Source organism: Rana temporaria, chromosome 5 (assembly GCF_905171775.1).
Source record: "Rana temporaria chromosome 5, aRanTem1.1, whole genome shotgun sequence".
In the NCBI taxonomy this organism is placed as follows: domain Eukaryota; kingdom Metazoa; phylum Chordata; class Amphibia; order Anura; family Ranidae; genus Rana; species Rana temporaria.
The window spans coordinates 294,341,057-294,357,516 of NC_053493.1; the positions used below are offsets into that span (position 1 = coordinate 294,341,057).

General features: G+C 45.4%; 27 non-coding genes across 27 annotated transcripts; all 27 read right to left on the reverse strand.

Annotated features, from left to right (window-relative positions):
* Positions 1-206: 206 nt before the first annotated feature.
* Positions 207-321, reverse strand: LOC120941858. Its single transcript, XR_005749667.1, has one exon. It is a non-coding gene; the product is annotated as a U5 spliceosomal RNA (small nuclear RNA).
* A 721-nt stretch (positions 322-1,042) lies between these two features.
* LOC120941947 lies at positions 1,043-1,157 on the reverse strand. Its single transcript, XR_005749754.1, has one exon. It is a non-coding gene; the product is annotated as a U5 spliceosomal RNA (small nuclear RNA).
* A 427-nt stretch (positions 1,158-1,584) lies between these two features.
* On the reverse strand, positions 1,585-1,699 carry LOC120941949. The gene has a single exon (XR_005749756.1). It is a non-coding gene; the product is annotated as a U5 spliceosomal RNA (small nuclear RNA).
* Positions 1,700-2,266: 567 nt separating this feature from the next.
* Positions 2,267-2,381, reverse strand: LOC120942035. Its single transcript, XR_005749838.1, has one exon. It is a non-coding gene; the product is annotated as a U5 spliceosomal RNA (small nuclear RNA).
* Positions 2,382-2,979: 598 nt separating this feature from the next.
* On the reverse strand, positions 2,980-3,094 carry LOC120941950. Its single transcript, XR_005749757.1, has one exon. It is a non-coding gene; the product is annotated as a U5 spliceosomal RNA (small nuclear RNA).
* A 427-nt stretch (positions 3,095-3,521) lies between these two features.
* Positions 3,522-3,636, reverse strand: LOC120941951. Its single transcript, XR_005749758.1, has one exon. It is a non-coding gene; the product is annotated as a U5 spliceosomal RNA (small nuclear RNA).
* A 290-nt stretch (positions 3,637-3,926) lies between these two features.
* Positions 3,927-4,041, reverse strand: LOC120942002. The gene has a single exon (XR_005749807.1). It is a non-coding gene; the product is annotated as a U5 spliceosomal RNA (small nuclear RNA).
* Positions 4,042-4,479: 438 nt separating this feature from the next.
* On the reverse strand, positions 4,480-4,594 carry LOC120942052. The gene has a single exon (XR_005749854.1). It is a non-coding gene; the product is annotated as a U5 spliceosomal RNA (small nuclear RNA).
* A 460-nt stretch (positions 4,595-5,054) lies between these two features.
* Positions 5,055-5,169, reverse strand: LOC120941952. The gene has a single exon (XR_005749759.1). It is a non-coding gene; the product is annotated as a U5 spliceosomal RNA (small nuclear RNA).
* Positions 5,170-5,596: 427 nt separating this feature from the next.
* Positions 5,597-5,711, reverse strand: LOC120942041. The gene has a single exon (XR_005749843.1). It is a non-coding gene; the product is annotated as a U5 spliceosomal RNA (small nuclear RNA).
* A 290-nt stretch (positions 5,712-6,001) lies between these two features.
* Positions 6,002-6,116, reverse strand: LOC120942003. Its single transcript, XR_005749808.1, has one exon. It is a non-coding gene; the product is annotated as a U5 spliceosomal RNA (small nuclear RNA).
* Positions 6,117-6,554: 438 nt separating this feature from the next.
* On the reverse strand, positions 6,555-6,669 carry LOC120941986. The gene has a single exon (XR_005749792.1). It is a non-coding gene; the product is annotated as a U5 spliceosomal RNA (small nuclear RNA).
* Positions 6,670-7,132: 463 nt separating this feature from the next.
* LOC120941818 lies at positions 7,133-7,247 on the reverse strand. Its single transcript, XR_005749629.1, has one exon. It is a non-coding gene; the product is annotated as a U5 spliceosomal RNA (small nuclear RNA).
* Positions 7,248-7,829: 582 nt separating this feature from the next.
* Positions 7,830-7,944, reverse strand: LOC120941953. The gene has a single exon (XR_005749760.1). It is a non-coding gene; the product is annotated as a U5 spliceosomal RNA (small nuclear RNA).
* A 427-nt stretch (positions 7,945-8,371) lies between these two features.
* Positions 8,372-8,486, reverse strand: LOC120941954. The gene has a single exon (XR_005749761.1). It is a non-coding gene; the product is annotated as a U5 spliceosomal RNA (small nuclear RNA).
* A 567-nt stretch (positions 8,487-9,053) lies between these two features.
* On the reverse strand, positions 9,054-9,168 carry LOC120941819. Its single transcript, XR_005749630.1, has one exon. It is a non-coding gene; the product is annotated as a U5 spliceosomal RNA (small nuclear RNA).
* A 583-nt stretch (positions 9,169-9,751) lies between these two features.
* LOC120941836 lies at positions 9,752-9,866 on the reverse strand. Its single transcript, XR_005749646.1, has one exon. It is a non-coding gene; the product is annotated as a U5 spliceosomal RNA (small nuclear RNA).
* Positions 9,867-10,157: 291 nt separating this feature from the next.
* LOC120941882 lies at positions 10,158-10,272 on the reverse strand. Its single transcript, XR_005749691.1, has one exon. It is a non-coding gene; the product is annotated as a U5 spliceosomal RNA (small nuclear RNA).
* A 583-nt stretch (positions 10,273-10,855) lies between these two features.
* LOC120941837 lies at positions 10,856-10,970 on the reverse strand. Its single transcript, XR_005749647.1, has one exon. It is a non-coding gene; the product is annotated as a U5 spliceosomal RNA (small nuclear RNA).
* Positions 10,971-11,258: 288 nt separating this feature from the next.
* On the reverse strand, positions 11,259-11,373 carry LOC120942018. Its single transcript, XR_005749822.1, has one exon. It is a non-coding gene; the product is annotated as a U5 spliceosomal RNA (small nuclear RNA).
* Positions 11,374-12,409: 1,036 nt separating this feature from the next.
* Positions 12,410-12,524, reverse strand: LOC120941820. The gene has a single exon (XR_005749631.1). It is a non-coding gene; the product is annotated as a U5 spliceosomal RNA (small nuclear RNA).
* Positions 12,525-13,122: 598 nt separating this feature from the next.
* LOC120942036 lies at positions 13,123-13,237 on the reverse strand. The gene has a single exon (XR_005749839.1). It is a non-coding gene; the product is annotated as a U5 spliceosomal RNA (small nuclear RNA).
* A 598-nt stretch (positions 13,238-13,835) lies between these two features.
* Positions 13,836-13,950, reverse strand: LOC120941955. The gene has a single exon (XR_005749762.1). It is a non-coding gene; the product is annotated as a U5 spliceosomal RNA (small nuclear RNA).
* A 427-nt stretch (positions 13,951-14,377) lies between these two features.
* LOC120941956 lies at positions 14,378-14,492 on the reverse strand. Its single transcript, XR_005749763.1, has one exon. It is a non-coding gene; the product is annotated as a U5 spliceosomal RNA (small nuclear RNA).
* Positions 14,493-14,782: 290 nt separating this feature from the next.
* On the reverse strand, positions 14,783-14,897 carry LOC120942004. Its single transcript, XR_005749809.1, has one exon. It is a non-coding gene; the product is annotated as a U5 spliceosomal RNA (small nuclear RNA).
* Positions 14,898-15,335: 438 nt separating this feature from the next.
* On the reverse strand, positions 15,336-15,450 carry LOC120941987. Its single transcript, XR_005749793.1, has one exon. It is a non-coding gene; the product is annotated as a U5 spliceosomal RNA (small nuclear RNA).
* Positions 15,451-15,913: 463 nt separating this feature from the next.
* On the reverse strand, positions 15,914-16,028 carry LOC120941821. The gene has a single exon (XR_005749632.1). It is a non-coding gene; the product is annotated as a U5 spliceosomal RNA (small nuclear RNA).
* Between the last annotated feature and the right edge of the window lie 432 nt (positions 16,029-16,460).

The window sequence follows — 16,460 nt, forward strand, 5'->3', positions numbered from 1 at the left end:
GAATCAGCAGGCACGTGTAACAATCAGCTTCATCAAAACAATATAAGATGCACGGCCATGGAATTGGGGGGCTAATATATGCATAGGTGGATCAAGACTATCAAATAGTTTAAGGCCACGTTTACCACCACCAACAACAACAACAACATTAAAGCCGTCTGCTTGCCTTTCCAAATCAAAGTATCTCAAGCTATTTTCACCAAGGAGGCCCGGCATTAGCCAGGCATCAAAAAATTCACCAAAACTCATGGTTGTTCCCCTCCACAGAAATCTTTAATAAAATGCAAAAGATTTAGTAATTCTAAAGAGAAACCAGAGTATAACCCGGCAAAACACAGATGCTGTTCAACTCATGGTGACTCCAAGACACCCTAATTTGCATGTCTGTGCAGCTGCATGGGGGCAGGAATCAGAAGGCACATGTAACAATCGGCTTCATCTGAACAATATAAGGCGCACGGCCCAGCAGAACACAGATGCAGTTCAACTCATGGTGACTCCAAGACACCCTAATTTGCATGTCTGTGCAGCTGCATGGGGGCGGGAATCAGCAGGGGGCGGGTATCAGCAGGGACGCGTAACAATCAGCTTCATCAGACCAATATAAGACGCCACGGCCCAGGAGAACACAGAAGCTGTTCAACTTATGGTGACTCCAAGACACCCTAATTTGTATGTCTGTGCAGCTGCATGGTGCGGGAATCAGCAGGGACGCGTAACTATCGGCTTCATCAGAACAATATAAGACGCACGGCCCAGCAGAACACAGAAGCTGTTCAACATATGGTGACTCCAAGACACCCTAATTTGCATGTCTGTGCAGCTGCATGGGGGCGGGAATCAGCAGGGACGCGTAACAATCAACTTCATCAGAACAATATAAGACGCACGGCAATGGAATTGGGGGCTAATATATGCATAGGTGGATCAAGACTATCAAATCGTTTTCAAGGCCACGTTTACCACCGACAAAAACAACAACATTAAAGCCGTCTGCTTGCCTTTCCAAATCAAAGTATCTCAAGCTATTTTTCACCAAGGAGGCCCGGCATTAGCCAGGCATCAAAAAATTCACCAAAACTTATGGTTGTTCCCCTCCACAGAAATCTTTAATAAAATGCAAAAGATTTAGTAATTCTAAAGAGAAACCAGAGTATAACCCGGCAAAACACAGATGCTGTTCAACTCATGGTGACTCCAAGACACCCTAATTTGCATGTCTGTGCAGCTGCATGGGGGCAGGAATCAGCAGGCACACGTAAGAATCGGCTTCATCAGAACAATATAAGACGCACGGCCCAGCAGAACACAGAAGCTGTTCAACTTATGGTGACTCCAAGACACCCTAATTTGCATGTCTGTGCAGCTGCATGGGGCGGGAATCAGCAGGGACGCGTAACTATCGGCTTCATCAGAACAATATAAGACGCATGGCCATGGAATTGGGGGCTAATATATGCATAGGTGGATCAAGACTATCAAATAGTTTTCAAGGCCACGTTTACCACCACCAACAACAACAACATTAAAGCCGTCTGCTTGCCTTTCCAAATCAAAGTATCTCAAGCTATTTTTCACCAAGGAGGCCCGGCATTAGCCAGGCATCAAAAAATTCACCAAAACTTATGGTTGTTCCCCTCCACAGAAATCTTTAATAAAATGCAAAAGATTTAGTAATTCTAAAGAGAAACCAGAGTATAACCCGGCAAAACACAGATGCTGTTCAACTCATGGTGACTCCAAGACACCCTAATTTGCATGTCTGTGCAGCTGCATGGGGGCAGGAATCAGCAGGCACACGTAAGAATCGGCTTCATCAGAACAATATAAGACGCACGGCCCGGCAAAACACAGATGCTGTTCAACTCATGGTGACTCCAAGACACCATAATTTGCATGTCTGTGCAGCTGCATGGGGGCGGGAATCAGCAGGCACACGTAACAATCGGCTTCATCAGAACAATATAAGACCCCACGGCCCAGCAGAACACAGAAGCTGTTCAACTTATGGTGACTCCAAGACACCCTAATTTGCATGTCTGTGCAGCTGCATGGGGGCGGGAATCAGCAGGGACGCGTAACAATCAGCTTCATCAGAACAATATAAGACGCACGGCCATGGAATTGGGGGCTAATATATGCATAGGTGGATCAAGACTATCAAATCGTTTTCAAGGCCACGTTTACCACTGACAACAACAACAACATTAAAGCCGTCTGCTTGCCTTTCCAAATCAAAGTATCTCAAGCTATTTTTCACCTAGGAGGCCCGGCATTAGCCAGGCATCAAAAAATTCACCAAAACTCATGGTTGTTCCCCTCCACAGAAATCTTTAATAAAATTCAAAAGAATTAGTAATTCTAAAGAGAAACCAGAGTATAATCCGGCAAAACACAGATGCTGTTCAACTCATGGTGACTCCAAGACACCCTAATTTGCATGTCTGTGCAGCTGCATGGGGGCAGGAATCAGCAGGCACACGTACCAATCGGCTTCATCAGATCAATATAAGACGCACGGCCCAGCAGAACACAGAAGCTGTTCAACTCATGGTGACTCCAAGACACCCTAATTTGCATGTCTGTGCAGCTGCATGGGGGCGGGAATCAGCAGAGCGGGAATCAGCATGGGGCGGGAATCAGCAGGGACGCATAACAATCGGCTTCATCAGAACAATATAAGACGCCACGGCCCAGCAGAACACAGAAGCTGTTCAACTTATGGTGACTCCAAGACACCCTAATTTGCATGTCTGTGCAGCTGCATGGGGCGGGAATCAGCAGGGACGCGTAACTATCGGCTTCATCAGAACAATATAAGACGCACGGCCATGGAATTGGGGGCTAATATATGCATAGGTGGATCAAGACTATCAAATAGTTTTCAAGGCCACGTTTACCACCACCAACAACAACAACATTAAAGCCGTCTGCTTGCATTTCCAAATCAAAGTATCTCAAGCTATTTTTCACCAAGGAGGCCCGGCATTAGCCAGGCATCAAAAAATTCACCAAAACTTATGGTTGTTCCCCTCCACAGAAATCTTTAATAAAATGCAAAAGATTTAGTAATTCTAAAGAGAAACCAGAGTATAACCCGGCAAAACACAGATGCTGTTCAACTCATGGTGACTCCAAGACACCCTAATTTGCATGTCTGTGCAGCTGCATGGGGGCAGGAATCAGCAGGCACACGTAAGAATCGGCTTCATCAGAACAATATAAGACGCACGGCCCAGCAGAACACAGAAGCTGTTCAACTTATGGTGACTCCAAGACACCCTAATTTGCATGTCTGTGCAGCTGCATGGGGCGGGAATCAGCAGGGACGCGTAACTATCGGCTTCATCAGAACAATATAAGACGCACGGCCATGGAATTGGGGGCTAATATATGCATAGGTGGATCAAGACTATCAAATAGTTTTCAAGGCCACGTTTACCACCACCAACAACAACAACATTAAAGCCGTCTGCTTGCCTTTCCAAATCAAAGTATCTCAAGCTATTTTTCACCAAGGAGGCCCGGCATTAGCCAGGCATCAAAAAATTCACCAAAACTTATGGTTGTTCCCCTCCACAGAAATCTTTAATAAAATGCAAAAGATTTAGTAATTCTAAAGAGAAACCAGAGTATAACCCGGCAAAACACAGATGCTGTTCAACTCATGGTGACTCCAAGACACCCTAATTTGCAGGTCTGTGCAGCTGCATGGGGGCAGGAATCAGCGGGCACACGTAACAATCGGCTTCATCAGAACAATATAAGACGCACGGCCATGGAATTGGGGGCTAATATATGCATAGGTGGATCAAGACTATCAAATAGTTTTCAAGGCCACGTTTACCACCACCAACAACAACAACATTAAAGCCGTCTGCTTGCCTTTCCAAATCAAAGTATATCAAGCTATTTTTCACCAAGGAGGCCCGGCATTAGCCAGGCATCAAAAAATTCACCAAAACTCATGGTTGTTCGCCTCCACAGAAATCTTTAATAAAATGCAAAAGATTTAGTAATTCTAAAGAGAAACCAGAGTATAACCTGGCAAAACACAGATGCTGTTCAACTCATGGTGACTCCAAGACACCATAATTTGCATGTCTGTGCAGCTGCATGGGGGCGGGAATCAGCAGGCACACGTAACAATCGGCTTCATCAGAACAATATAAGACGCCACGGCCCAGCAGAACACAGAAGCTGTTCAACTTATGGTGACTCCAAGACACCCTAATTTGCATGTCTGTGCAGCTGCATGGGGGCAGGAATCAGCAGGGATGCGTAACAATCAGCTTAATCAGAACAATATAAGACGCACGGCCATGGAATTGGTGGCTAATATATGCATAGGTGGATCAAGACTATCAAATAGTTTTCAAGGCCACGTTTACCACCACCAACAACAACAACAACAACAACATTAAAGCCGTCTGCTTGCCTTTCCAAATCAAAGTATCTCAAGCTATTTTTCACCTAGGAGGCCCGGCATTAGCCAGGCATCAAAAAATTCACCAAAACTCATGGTTGTTCTACTCCACAGAAATCTTTAATAAAATGCAAAAGAATTAGTAATTCTAAAGAGAAACCAGAGTATAATCCGGCAAAACACAGATGCTGTTCAACTCATGGTGACTCCAAGACACCCTAATTTGCATGTCTGTGCAGCTGCATGGGGGCGGGAATCAGCAGAGCGGGAATCAGCATGGGGCGGGAATCAGCAGGGACGCATAACAATCGGCTTCATCAGAACAATATAAGACGCCACGGCCCAGCAGAACACAGAAGCTGTTCAACTTATGGTGACTCCAAGACACCCTAATTTGCATGTCTGTGCAGCTGCATGGGGCGGGAATCAGCAGGGACGCGTAACTATCGGCTTCATCAGAACAATATAAGACGCACGGCCATGGAATTGGGGGCTAATATATGCATAGGTGGATCAAGACTATCAAATAGTTTTCAAGGCCACGTTTACCACCACCAACAACAACAACATTAAAGCCGTCTGCTTGCATTTCCAAATCAAAGTATCTCAAGCTATTTTTCACCAAGGAGGCCCGGCATTAGCCAGGCATCAAAAAATTCACCAAAACTTATGGTTGTTCCCCTCCACAGAAATCTTTAATAAAATGCAAAAGATTTAGTAATTCTAAAGAGAAACCAGAGTATAACCCGGCAAAACACAGATGCTGTTCAACTCATGGTGACTCCAAGACACCCTAATTTGCATGTCTGTGCAGCTGCATGGGGGCAGGAATCAGCAGGCACACGTAAGAATCGGCTTCATCAGAACAATATAAGACGCACGGCCCAGCAGAACACAGAAGCTGTTCAACTTATGGTGACTCCAAGACACCCTAATTTGCATGTCTGTGCAGCTGCATGGGGCGGGAATCAGCAGGGACGCGTAACTATCGGCTTCATCAGAACAATATAAGACGCACGGCCATGGAATTGGGGGCTAATATATGCATAGGTGGATCAAGACTATCAAATAGTTTTCAAGGCCACGTTTACCACCACCAACAACAACAACATTAAAGCCGTCTGCTTGCCTTTCCAAATCAAAGTATCTCAAGCTATTTTTCACCAAGGAGGCCCGGCATTAGCCAGGCATCAAAAAATTCACCAAAACTTATGGTTGTTCCCCTCCACAGAAATCTTTAATACAATGCAAAAGATTTAGTAATTCTAAAGAGAAACCAGAGTATAACCCGGCAAAACACAGATGCTGTTCAACTCATGGTGACTCCAAGACACCCTAATTTGCAGGTCTGTGCAGCTGCATGGGGGCAGGAATCAGCGGGCACACGTAACAATCGGCTTCATCAGAACAATATAAGACGCACGGCCATGGAATTGGGGGCTAATATATGCATAGGTGGATCAAGACTATCAAATAGTTTTCAAGGCCACGTTTACCACCACCAACAACAACAACATTAAAGCCGTCTGCTTGCCTTTCCAAATCAAAGTATATCAAGCTATTTTTCACCAAGGAGGCCCGGCATTAGCCAGGCATCAAAAAATTCACCAAAACTCATGGTTGTTCGCCTCCACAGAAATCTTTAATAAAATGCAAAAGATTTAGTAATTCTAAAGAGAAACCAGAGTATAACCTGGCAAAACACAGATGCTGTTCAACTCATGGTGACTCCAAGACACCATAATTTGCATGTCTGTGCAGCTGCATGGGGGCGGGAATCAGCAGGCACACGTAACAATCGGCTTCATCAGAACAATATAAGACGCCACGGCCCAGCAGAACACAGAAGCTGTTCAACTTATGGTGACTCCAAGACACCCTAATTTGCATGTCTGTGCAGCTGCATGGGGGCAGGAATCAGCAGGGATGCGTAACAATCAGCTTAATCAGAACAATATAAGACGCACGGCCATGGAATTGGTGGCTAATATATGCATAGGTGGATCAAGACTATCAAATAGTTTTCAAGGCCACGTTTACCACCACCAACAACAACAACAACAACAACATTAAAGCCGTCTGCTTGCCTTTCCAAATCAAAGTATCTCAAGCTATTTTTCACCTAGGAGGCCCGGCATTAGCCAGGCATCAAAAAATTCACCAAAACTCATGGTTGTTCCACTCCACAGAAATCTTTAATAAAATGCAAAAGAATTAGTAATTCTAAAGAGAAACCAGAGTATAATCCGGCAAAACACAGATGCTGTTCAACTCATGGTGACTCCAAGACACCCTAATTTGCATGTCTGTGCAGCTGCATGGGGGCGGGAATCAGCAGAGCGGGAATCAGCATGGGGCGGGAATCAGCAGGGACGCATAACAATCGGCTTCATCAGAACAATATAAGACGCCACGGCCCAGCAGAACACAGAAGCTGTTCAACTTATGGTGACTCCAAGACACCCTAATTTGCATGTCTGTGCAGCTGCATGGGGCGGGAATCAGCAGGGACGCGTAACTATCGGCTTCATCAGAACAATATAAGACGCACGGCCATGGAATTGGGGGCTAATATATGCATAGGTGGATCAAGACTATCAAATAGTTTTCAAGGCCACGTTTACCACCACCAACAACAACAACAACATTAAAGCCGTCTGCTTGCCTTTCCAAATCAAAGTATCTCAAGCTATTTTTCACCAAGGAGGCCCGGCATTAGCCAGGCATCAAAAAATTCACAAAAACTCATGGTTGTTCCACTCCACAGAAATCTTTAATAAAATGCAAAAGATTTAGTTATTCTAAAGAGAAACCAGAGTATAACCCGGCAATACACAGATGCTGTTCAACTCATGGTGACTCCAAGACACCCTAATTTGCATGTCTGTGCAGCTGCATGGGGGCGGGAATCAGCAGGCACACGTAACAATCGGCTTCATCAGAACAATATAAGACGCACGGCCCAGCAGAACACAGAAGCTGTTCAACTTATGGTGACTCCAAGACACCCTAATTTGCATGTCTGTGCAGCTGCATGGGGGCAGGAATCAGCAGGCACATGTAACAATCGTCTTCATCAGAACAATATAAGACGCACGGCCCAGCAGAACACAGAAGCTGTTCAACTCATGGTGACTCCAAGACACCCTAATTTGCATGTCTGTGCAGCTGCATGGGGGCGGGAATCAGCATGGGGCGGGAATCAGCAGGGACGTGTAACAATCAGCTTCATCAAAACAATATAAGACGCACGGCCATGGAATTGGGGGTAATATATGCATAGGTGGATCAAGACTATCAAATAGTTCTCAAGGCCATGTTTACCACCACCAACAACAACAACATTAAAGCCGTCTGCTTGCCTTTCCAAATCAAAGTATCTCAAGCTATTTTTCACCAAGGAGGCCCGGCATTAGCCAGGCATCAAAAAATTCACCAAAACTTATGGTTGTTCCCCTCCACAGAAATCTTTAATAAAATGCAAAAGATTTAGTAATTCTAAAGAGAAACCAGAGTATAACCCGGCAAAACACAGATGCTGTTCAACTCATGGTGACTCCAAGACACCCTAATTTGCATGTCTGTGCAGCTGCATGGGGGCAGGAATCAGCAGGCACACGTAAGAATCGGCTTCATCAGAACAATATAAGACGCACGGCCCAGCAGAACACAGAAGCTGTTCAACTTATGGTGACTCCAAGACACCCTAATTTGCATGTCTGTGCAGCTGCATGGGGCGGGAATCAGCAGGGACGCGTAACTATCGGCTTCATCAGAACAATATAAGACGCATGGCCATGGAATTGGGGGCTAATATATGCATAGGTGGATCAAGACTATCAAATAGTTTTCAAGGCCACGATTACCACCACCAACAACAACAACATTAAAGCCGTCTGCTTGCCTTTCCAAATCAAAGTATCTCAAGCTATTTTTCACCAAGGAGGCCCGGCATTAGCCAGGCATCAAAAAATTCACCAAAACTTATGGTTGTTCCCCTCCACAGAAATCTTTAATAAAATGCAAAAGATTTAGTAATTCTAAAGAGAAACCAGAGTATAACCCGGCAAAACACAGATGCTGTTCAACTCATGGTGACTCCAAGACACCCTAATTTGCATGTCTGTGCAGCTGCATGGGGGCAGGAATCAGCAGGCACACGTAAGAATCGGCTTCATCAGAACAATATAAGACGCACGGCCCGGCAAAACACAGATGCTGTTCAACTCATGGTGACTCCAAGACACCATAATTTGCATGTCTGTGCAGCTGCATGGGGGCGGGAATCAGCAGGCACACGTAACAATCGGCTTCATCAGAACAATATAAGACGCCACGGCCCAGCAGAACACAGAAGCTGTTCAACTTATGGTGACTCCAAGACACCCTAATTTGCATGTCTGTGCAGCTGCATGGGGGCGGGAATCAGCAGGGACGCGTAACAATCAGCTTCATCAGAACAATATAAGACGCACGGCCATGGAATTGGGGGCTAATATATGCATAGGTGGATCAAGACTATCAAATCGTTTTCAAGGCCACGTTTACCACTGACAAAAACAACAACATTAAAGCCGTCTGCTTGCCTTTCCAAATCAAAGTATCTCAAGCTATTTTTCACCAAGGAGGCCCGGCATTAGCCAGGCATCAAAAAATTCACAAAAACTCATGGTTGTTCCACTCCACAGAAATCTTTAATAAAATGCAAAAGATTTAGTTATTCTAAAGAGAAACCAGAGTATAACCCGGCAATACACAGATGCTGTTCAACTCATGGTGACTCCAAGACACCCTAATTTGCATGTCTGTGCAGCTGCATGGGGGCGGGAATCAGCAGGCACACGTAACAATCGGCTTCATCAGAACAATATAAGACGCACGGCCCAGCAGAACACAGAAGCTGTTCAACTTATGGTGACTCCAAGACACCCTAATTTGCATGTCTGTGCAGCTGCATGGGGGCGGGAATCAGCAGGCACACGTAACAATCGGCTTCATCAGAACAATATAAGACGCACGGCCCAGCAGAACACAGAAGCTGTTCAACTTATGGTGACTCCAAGACACCCTAATTTGCATGTCTGTGCAGCTGCATGGGGGCCGGAATCAGCATGGGGCGGGAATCAGCAGGGACGTGTAACAATCAGCTTCATCAAAACAATATAAGACGCACGGCCATGGAATTGGGGGGTAATATATGCATAGGTGGATCAAGACTATCAAATAGTTCTCAAGGCCATGTTTACCACCACCAACAACAACAACATTAAAGCCGTCTGCTTGCCTTTCCAAATCAAAGCATCTCAAGCTATTTTTCACCAAGGAGGCCCGGCATTAGCCAGGCATCAAAAAATTCACCAAAACTCATGGTTGTTCCCCTCCACAGAAATCTTTAATAAAATGCAAAAGATTTAATAATTCTAAAGAGAAACCAGAGTATAACCCGGCAAAACACAGATGCTGTTCAACTCATGGTGACTCCAAGACACCCTAATTTGCATGTCTGTGCAGCTGCATGGGGGGCAGAAATCAGCAGGCACACGTAACAATCTGCTTCATCAGAACAATATAAGACGCACGGCCATGGAATTGGGGGCTAATATATGCATAGGTGGATCAAGACTATCAAATAGTTTTCAAGGCCACGTTTACCACCACCAACAACAACAACATTAAAGCCATCTGCTTGCCTTTCCAAATCAAAGTATCTCAAGCTATTTTTCACCAAGGAGGCCCGGCATTAGCCAGGCATCAAAAAATTCACCAAAACTCATGGTTGTTCCACTCCACAGAAATCTTTAATAAAATGCAAAAGATTTAGTTATTCTAAAGAGAAACCAGAGTATAACCCGGCAATACACAGATGCTGTTCAACTCATGGTGACTCCAAGACACCCTAATTTGCATGTCTGTGCAGCTGCATGGGGGCGGGAATCAGCAGGCACACGTAACAATCGGCTTCATCAGAACAATATAAGACGCACGGCACAGCAGAACACAGAAGCTGTTCAACTTATGGTGACTCCAAGACACCCTAATTTGCATGTCTGTGCAGCTGCATGGGGGCAGGAATCAGCAGGCACATGTAACAATCGTCTTCATCAGAACAATATAAGACGCACGGCCCAGCAGAACACAGAAGCTGTTCAACTCATGGTGACTCCAAGACACCCTAATTTGCATGTCTGTGCAGCTGCATGGGGGTGGGAATCAGCATGGGGCGGGAATCAGCAGGGACGCATAACAATCAGCTTCATCAGAACAATATAAGACGCACGGCCATGGAATTGGGGGCTAATATATGCATAGGTGGATCAAGACTATCAAATAGTTCTCAAGGCCATGTTCACCACCACCAACAACAACAACATTAAAGCCGTCTGCTTGCCTTTCCAAATCAAAGCATCTCAAGCTATTTTTCACCAAGGAGGCCCGGCATTAGCCAGGCATCAAAAAATTCACCAAAACTCATGGTTGTTCCCCTCCACAGAAATCTTTAATAAAATGCAAAAGATTTAATAATTCTAAAGAGAAACCAGAGTATAACCCGGCAAAACACAGATGCTGTTCAACTCATGGTGACTCCAAGACACCCTAATTTGCATGTCTGTGCAGCTGCATGGGGGGCAGAAATCAGCAGGCACACGTAACAATCTGCTTCATCAGAACAATATAAGACGCACGGCCATGGAATTGGGGGCAAATATATGCATAGGTGGATCAAGACTATCAAATAGTTTTCAAGGCCACGTTTACCACCACCAACAACAACATTAAAGCCGTCTGCTTGCCTTTCCAAATCAAAGTATCTCAAGCTATTTTTCACCTAGGAGGCACGGCATTAGCCAGGCATCAAAAAATTCACCAAAACTCATGGTTGTTCCCCTCCACAGAAATCTTTAATAAAATGCAAAAGAATTAGTAATTCTAAAGAGAAACCAGAGTATAATCCGGCAAAACAAAGATGCTGTTCAACTCATGGTGACTCCAAGACACCCTAATTTGCATGTCTGTGCAGCTGCATGGGGGCAGGAATCAGCAGGCACACGTAGCAATCGGCTTCATCAGATCAATATAAGACGCACGGCCCAGCAGAACACAGAAGCTGTTCAACTCAAGGTGACTCCAAGACACCCTAATTTGCATGTCTGTGCAGCTGCATGGGGGCGGGAATCAGCAGGGCGGGAATCAGCATGGGGCAGGAATCAGCAGGGACGCGTAACAATCGGCTTCATCAGAACAAAATAAGACGCCACGGCCCAGCAGAACACAGAAGCTGTTCAACTTATGGTGACTCCAAGACACCCTAATTTGCATGTCTGTGCAGCTGCATGGGGCGGGAATCAGCAGGGACGCGTAACTATCGGCTTCATCAGAACAATATAAGACACACGGCCATGGAATTGGGGGCTAATATATGCATAGGTGGATCAAGACTATCAAATAGTTTTCAAGGCCACGTTTACCACCACCAACAACAACAACATTAAAGCCGTCTGCAGGAATCAGCAGGCACATGTAACAATCGTCTTCATCAGAACAATATAAGACGCACGGCCCAGCAGAACACAGAAGCTGTTCATCTCATGGTGACTCCAAGACACCCTAATTTGCATGTCTGTGCAGCTGCATGGGGGCAGGAATCAGCAGGCACACGTAGCAATCGGCTTCATCAGATCAATATAAGACGCACGGCCCAGCAGAACACAGAAGCTGTTCAACTCATGGTGACTCCAAGACACCCTAATTTGCATGTCAGTGCAGCTGCATGGGTGCGGGAATCAGCATGGACGCGTAACAATCAGCTTCATCAGAACAATATAAGACGCACGGCCATGGAATTGGGGGCTAATATATGCATAGGTGGATCAAGACTATCAAATAGTTTTCAAGGCCACGTTTACCACCACCAACAACAACAACATTAAAGCCATCTGCTTGCCTTTCCAAATCAAAGTATCTCAAGCTATTTTTCACCAAGGAGGCCCGGCATTAGCCAGGCATCAAAAAATTCACAAAAACTCATGGTTGTTCCACTCCACAGAAATCTTTAATAAAATGCAAAAGATTTAGTTATTCTAAAGAGAAACCAGAGTATAACCCGGCAAAACACAGATGCTGTTCAACTCATGGTGACTCCAAGACACCCTAATTTGCATGTCTGTGCAGCTGCATGGGGGCAGGAATCAGCAGGCACACGTAACAATCGGCTTCATCAGAACAATATAAGACGCACGGCCCAGCAGAACACAGAAGCTGTTCAACTCATGGTGACTCCAAGACACCCTAATTTGCATGTCTGTGCAGCTGCATGGGGGCAGGAATCAGCAGGCACACGTAACAATCGGCTTCATCAGAACAATATAAGACGCACGGCCCAGCAAAACACAGAAGCTGTTCAACTCATGGTGACTCCAAGACACCCTAATTTGCATGTCTGTGCAGCTGCATGGGGGCGGGAATCAGCAGGGCGGGAATCAGCATGGGGCGGGAATCAACAGGGACACGTAACAATCATCTTCATCAGAACAATATAAGACGCACGGCCATGGAATTGGGGGCTAATATATGCATAGGTGGATCAAGACTATCAAATCGTTTTCAAGGCCACGTTTACCACTGACAACAACAACAACATTAAAGCCGTCTGCTTGCCTTTCCAAATCAAAGTATCTCAAGCTATTTTTCACCTAGGAGGCCCGGCATTAGCCAGGCATCAAAAAATTCACCAAAACTCATGGTTGTTCCCCTCCACAGAAATCTTTAATAAAATTCAAAAGAATTAGTAATTCTAAAGAGAAACCAGAGTATAATCCGGCAAAACACAGATGCTGTTCAACTCATGGTGACTCCAAGACACCCTAATTTGCATGTCTGTGCAGCTGCATGGGGGCAGGAATCAGCAGGCACACGTACCAATCGGCTTCATCAGATCAATATAAGACGCACGGCCCAGCAGAACACAGAAGCTGTTCAACTCATGGTGACTCCAAGACACCCTAATTTGCATGTCTGTGCAGCTGCATGGGGGCGGGAATCAGCAGAGCGGGAATCAGCATGGGGCGGGAATCAGCAGGGACGCATAACAATCGGCTTCATCAGAACAATATAAGACGCCACGGCCCAGCAGAACACAGAAGCTGTTCAACTTATGGTGACTCCAAGACACCCTAATTTGCATGTCTGTGCAGCTGCATGGGGCGGGAATCAGCAGGGACGCGTAACTATCGGCTTCATCAGAACAATATAAGACGCACGGCCATGGAATTGGGGGCTAATATATGCATAGGTGGATCAAGACTATCAAATAGTTTTCAAGGCCACGTTTACCACCACCAACAACAACAACATTAAAGCCGTCTGCTTGCATTTCCAAATCAAAGTATCTCAAGCTATTTTTCACCAAGGAGGCCCGGCATTAGCCAGGCATCAAAAAATTCACCAAAACTTATGGTTGTTCCCCTCCACAGAAATCTTTAATAAAATGCAAAAGATTTAGTAATTCTAAAGAGAAACCAGAGTATAACCCGGCAAAACACAGATGCTGTTCAACTCATGGTGACTCCAAGACACCCTAATTTGCATGTCTGTGCAGCTGCATGGGGGCAGGAATCAGCAGGCACACGTAAGAATCGGCTTCATCAGAACAATATAAGACGCACGGCCCAGCAGAACACAGAAGCTGTTCAACTTATGGTGACTCCAAGACACCCTAATTTGCATGTCTGTGCAGCTGCATGGGGCGGGAATCAGCAGGGACGCGTAACTATCGGCTTCATCAGAACAATATAAGACGCACGGCCATGGAATTGGGGGCTAATATATGCATAGGTGGATCAAGACTATCAAATAGTTTTCAAGGCCACGTTTACCACCACCAACAACAACAACATTAAAGCCGTCTGCTTGCCTTTCCAAATCAAAGTATCTCAAGCTATTTTTCACCAAGGAGGCCCGGCATTAGCCAGGCATCAAAAAATTCACCAAAACTTATGGTTGTTCCCCTCCACAGAAATCTTTAATAAAATGCAAAAGATTTAGTAATTCTAAAGAGAAACCAGAGTATAACCCGGCAAAACACAGATGCTGTTCAACTCATGGTGACTCCAAGACACCCTAATTTGCAGGTCTGTGCAGCTGCATGGGGGCAGGAATCAGCGGGCACACGTAACAATCGGCTTCATCAGAACAATATAAGACGCACGGCCATGGAATTGGGGGCTAATATATGCATAGGTGGATCAAGACTATCAAATAGTTTTCAAGGCCACGTTTACCACCACCAACAACAACAACATTAAAGCCGTCTGCTTGCCTTTCCAAATCAAAGTATATCAAGCTATTTTTCACCAAGGAGGCCCGGCATTAGCCAGGCATCAAAAAATTCACCAAAACTCATGGTTGTTCGCCTCCACAGAAATCTTTAATAAAATGCAAAAGATTTAGTAATTCTAAAGAGAAACCAGAGTATAACCTGGCAAAACACAGATGCTGTTCAACTCATGGTGACTCCAAGACACCATAATTTGCATGTCTGTGCAGCTGCATGGGGGCGGGAATCAGCAGGCACACGTAACAATCGGCTTCATCAGAACAATATAAGACGCCACGGCCCAGCAGAACACAGAAGCTGTTCAACTTATGGTGACTCCAAGACACCCTAATTTGCATGTCTGTGCAGCTGCATGGGGGCAGGAATCAGCAGGGATGCGTAACAATCAGCTTAATCAGAACAATATAAGACGCACGGCCATGGAATTGGTGGCTAATATATGCATAGGTGGATCAAGACTATCAAATAGTTTTCAAGGCCACGTTTACCACCACCAACAACAACAACAACAACAACATTAAAGCCGTCTGCTTGCCTTTCCAAATCAAAGTATCTCAAGCTATTTTTCACCAAGGAGGCCCGGCATTAGCCAGGCATCAAAAAATTCACCAAAACTCATGGTTGTTCCACTCCACAGAAATCTTTAATAAAATGCAAAAGAATTAGTAATTCTAAAGAGAAACCAGAGTATAATCCGGCAAAACACAGATGCTGTTCAACTCATGGTGACTCCAAGACACCCTAATTTGCATGTCTGTGCAGCTGCATGGGGGCGGGAATCAGCAGAGCGGGAATCAGCATGGGGCGGGAATCAGCAGGGACGCATAACAATCGGCTTCATCAGAACAATATAAGACGCCACGGCCCAGCAGAACACAGAAGCTGTTCAACTTATGGTGACTCCAAGACACCCTAATTTGCATGTCTGTGCAGCTGCATGGGGCGGGAATCAGCAGGGACGCGTAACTATCGGCTTCATCAGAACAATATAAGACGCACGGCCATGGAATTGGGGGCTAATATATGCATAGGTGGATCAAGACTATCAAATAGTTTTCAAGGCCACGTTTACCACCACCAACAACAACAACAACATTAAAGCCGTCTGCTTGCCTTTCCAAATCAAAGTATCTCAAGCTATTTTTCACCAAGGAGGCCCGGCATTAGCCAGGCATCAAAAAATTCACAAAAACTCATGGTTGTTCCACTCCACAGAAATCTTTAATAAAATGCAAAAGATTTAGTTATTCTAAAGAGAAACCAGAGTATAACCCGGCAATACACAGATGCTGTTCAACTCATGGTGACTCCAAGACACCCTAATTTGCATGTCTGTGCAGCTGCATGGGGGCGGGAATCAGCAGGCACACGTAACAATCGGCTTCATCAGAACAATATAAGACGCACGGCCCAGCAGAACACAGAAGCTGTTCAACTTATGGTGACTCCAAGACACCCTAATTTGCATGTCTGTGCAGCTGCATGGGGGCAGGAATCAGCAGGCACATGTAACAATCGTCTTCATCAGAACAATATAAGACGCACGGCCCAGCAGAACACAGAAGCTGTTCAACTCATGGTGACTCCAAGACACCCTAATTTGCATGTCTGTGCAGCTGCATGGGGGCGGGAATCAGCATGGGGCGGGAATCAGCAGGGACGTGTAACAATCAGCTTCATCAAAACAATATAAGACGCACG